The sequence below is a fragment of the Mus pahari genome, chromosome 3 (assembly GCF_900095145.1).
Source record: "Mus pahari chromosome 3, PAHARI_EIJ_v1.1, whole genome shotgun sequence".
Taxonomy (NCBI): Eukaryota; Metazoa; Chordata; class Mammalia; order Rodentia; family Muridae; genus Mus; species Mus pahari.
In genome coordinates, this window is record NC_034592.1 from 71,707,369 (window position 1) to 71,711,612 (window position 4,244).

A 4,244-nucleotide genomic window follows, 5' to 3' on the forward strand; every position below is an offset into this window, starting at 1 on the left:
ATATATATATATATATATATATATATATATATATATATATACAACATATTTACACATGGCAATATACAAATAAAAGATAGAAACTAATTTCTTTTTCTAATTCATGAAATTTCTGTTGAAAAATGCTAGACTCAATGTAAAAAGGAATTGGCACTGTCTTCTAAGGATTTGCAGCCAGTTAGTCAGATAAACACTATATTTATTTCTTATAAAGCTCTAAATTATATTGATACTAACAACTCATACATAAGGCTAGACACTTCTGTTATATATTTAATATTTTTTATTTTTATATACTTAATAGTGAATAGATGATAGATGGATAGATAGACAGTAGATATAAATAGATTTTAGACTTATACTTACACATAAATGCATACATATACAGATGAAACAAGAGAATAAATGCAGATATGAAGATATGTGTAAAGAAATTTAAAATGAAACTATGATTAAAAGCCGGGCATGGTGGCGCACGCCTTTAATCCCAGCACTCCGGAGGCAGAGGCAGGCGGATTTCTGAGTTCGAGGCCAGCCTGGTCTACAAAGAGAGTTCCAGGACAGCCAGTACTATACAGAGAAACCCTGTCTGGAAAAATCAAAAACAAAACAAAACAAAACAAAAAAAACAAAACAAAAAAAAACAAAAAAAAAGTATGATTAAATACTATTTGAACTTTAATTGTTAAATAAATGGCAATGGATTACCATTGCACTGTTTTTGATATGCATCAAAATAATTTCAATTGGTAAATATAATTAGTTCAATAACATCAATAATACATATGTCAATTCTCTTAGAATTTTTATGAAAGGAAAAATATGAAAACATGTGCAGGAGAGATGACTCAGCTGCAAAAATACATATTGCTATTTTCGAGTATGCAAGTAGTTCTAGCACAAATATTCAGTTGGTACTTTATAAATATTTACATTTATAAAGTGCACAAATTCTTTATTGTATCATCTTCTGAAGTATTTATTGCAGGTGATACAGCTGAAGGTGTTAATAATCTTGGTAAACAATGTCATTATGAATAAAAATCAGCATAATCAAATATGATATTATCTTCATATGAAGAAACAAAATACTGGATAGATGTATATAGGAATAGAACTGAGTTATATACTTAATAAAGATAAGCGTTGTTCTGTACAGTTAAATTTTCTTCATAAAACACTGTCGAAAAGTCCAAAGATGTCTTTGTAGCATTTTTGGAAGAACAATTAAGTATTTTAATATTGAAATGATATTGTGAATTCATTCTCAAATAGAATTCACCCTGTTTTGCATTTACTGGAGTTCAAACCTAGGCACTTGCACATATTTGCCAAGAATTTTATCTCTGAGCAACAATACCCACAGTAGAGCTCTTTGAGCAGAGTCTCATTGTGTAGACAAGGCTACTCTCCGGAGAGCTGGAAACATTACTTTGAATTAACTTACAGTGTGTGTGAATGATGTAATATATATATATATATATATATATATATATATATATATATATATATATATATATATATATATGTATAATATATATACATATATATATATATAAAATAGTTATATATTTATTTATTATATTATATATATGTATATTTTTTTTACAAAATGTTTGGCAGTACAGAGACAGGATCAGAAAGTTCCACACCTATAAAAGGCTATTAGCAATTAATATGTGTTGATAAAAGAAAATCAGTTTCCTCTAATGGAGTGACTCTCTGAATATCAAGTAGGCCTCATACTTAGGAGTAATTCGTCAACAGAAATTAACTCCATTTTTTTTTTATGTGCTATCTTTTGTTATTTTTTTTTTTGTCCTTTAAGTTTTATCCCATGATTTAATATTTAGGCCTCCTTCAGTTTTTTAAGAGAGAGGGAATAAATAAACTTGGGAGTGTAGGGATGTGTGGAAAACCTAGAAGGTATTGATGGACGGGAAAAATGAGATCAAAACATATTGTATACAAATTTTAAAATATGAAAAGCGATAACAAGATGGACAAGGCTATTAGAAAATAATACATCACCGGGCGGTGTTGGCGCACACCTTTAATCCCAGCACTTGGGAGGCAGAGGCAGGCAGATTTCTGAGTTCGAGGCCAGCCTGTTTGACAGAGTGAGTTCCAGGACAGTCAGGGCTATACAGAGAAACCCTGTCTCAAAAAAAAAAAAAAAAAAAGATAGTACATCAATTTTCTATTTTCCACTTTCTCCTTCCAAGACAGTCACTAGGTTGATAACCGATGTTTTTGATTTTCACTACTTATCATCTAACATTTATAAATGTAAAATATTTCAAGTTATATTTATGTCACTTTACTAGAAAATTGTTCTATTAGTGTGGTCATTTTACTATATCTGATATTTATTTACTTATATGTAACAAATATAATACACTTTGTTGTGGAAAAAACTAGGAGACTGAGACAATTTGTTCAGAAAAAGAGAACTTAAAATAGGTTTCATGCAATGAAGACACAAAACATTCTCCATGGATTGAGGAATGCCGTTTTTAAAAATACTGATGCCAAGCTTATTAGCTCAAATCTTTGGTCACAACTTAGTGAACATAGAGATAGTATTAGTAGTAGTTCAAGGTCACCATTCTCTAAATCAACAATGTCATGTGAAATTATAATAGGCTATTTAATTTAAGCCCTGTCTCAAAAACATAAAGAGACAGACAGACAATCAGACAGACTGACAGATAAAGATAGAAAGGGAGATTATAATTTTTACAGCTATCTGTTATACTAATTTCACTTATCATATATAAAACAGTATTTTGTATATATTTTAATGGTAACTGTATTGCAAGAACTGCAAGTAACTGAATAAAATCATATGATTGCTAACACTACTTATGGAATATTTCTTCTGTTATTTCCACATACTTCACATAAAATATTACTCAGATGATTGCCCATAACTGATAGTCTACACTGTCCTATATAAAAGACTTTATAATATGAATACAACAAGGATGTACTGTTAAAATATTAGAGAAGTGTCTCCAGAATCACAATGAGAAACTTTAAATCTTGTTTTCTCTTTTATTTTCATTGATTTTGTGATAATTACCATCATTATCATCACCATCATCACCATCATCATCATCATTATTATATTACAGAATAAAAGGTGTGTGACTAGCATATAACAGTAAACCTGTATGTTGAAGAAACACATATAGACTTTGTCATAATAGTTTTAGAGATTAATCTGATGCAAAATACTGCTACTTTATTCACTTTTCCAATGAATCAAATTTAAGTTTTAAACCTACACTCCTACAGAAGTGTGGACAGACCACTGTAGAAAACAAGACTATTTTGTCATAGGCATGAAGGCTATTACTTAAATTTCCCTTAACACAAGTAGTTGCCTTTACATGATATATAAATCTTTGCTGATATAGAATATCTATTTAACTATAATATATTGAGCATCATTCTCAGCAGTGTCATTATATACATACTGTATAGTTTGGGGATACTTATAGAAAACACTGCAGTCTCAATGTTTAAGTGTTTGAAGCATATTATAAAGCAGAATTTCTGCTTTTAATTTCTGCTATGAAAATACTCTTATTTTTCAATAACACCTCATCTCATTTCATGTGTGTGGATCAGTTTTTATTTCTAATAGATAGAAAAATAAATATTTTAGGAATATATAAAATATAAATGCTTAAAATTGCTCATCAACTTTCTTTTTCTAACTTAAGTTGATAGAGAAGGATTTCCTTGTTAAGTCAAGAAGGAATAGGAGAAAAAGACATGGACAGTATACAAAGGGACACTGATATTCAATGACAAAAGGAAAAAACTGTCCTTTTCCATAGATACTGATAACATAAAACCTACTGCATCTCTTACCTGTGATGAGAAGTACTCAGTACTTCACCCATGAATAATTTAACACACTGTTAGATGATAACTTATGAATATTTCTTCAAACTTTAAGGAGTCTCCCTGTGGGTGAGCCATGAAAATCCTTGATTAACCTGAAATGTCAGAATGCTTAATGAAATGTCTGGAGACTGTCCACTAATTGTCAGGAAGAATCTGTGTTTCACTTTGAACAAGCTAACATTATAAAATTAGCCAACTGATGTCCGTTTTTATCTTAACTACTTGCATTATTATCTCAAAGAGATAATCACAGCATTAAATTGTACCTTATCTCTAACTTAATTTAAAATACAAACATCTTATATATTCCTTTATAAACAATAGAT

General features: G+C 29.5%; 1 protein-coding gene across 1 annotated transcript in view; it reads right to left on the reverse strand.

The window, feature by feature from the left end:
- The window catches only part of LOC110318722 (olfactory receptor 8K3-like), a 5,327-nt gene extending 1,412 nt beyond the window's left edge, over nt 1–3,915 (reverse strand). The window contains exon 1 of the mRNA XM_021193957.1: nt 3,883–3,915. The gene's annotated coding sequence lies outside the window, so the exon portion shown is untranslated. The remainder of the gene's footprint in view (nt 1–3,882) is intronic.
- Between the last annotated feature and the right edge of the window lie 329 nt (nt 3,916–4,244).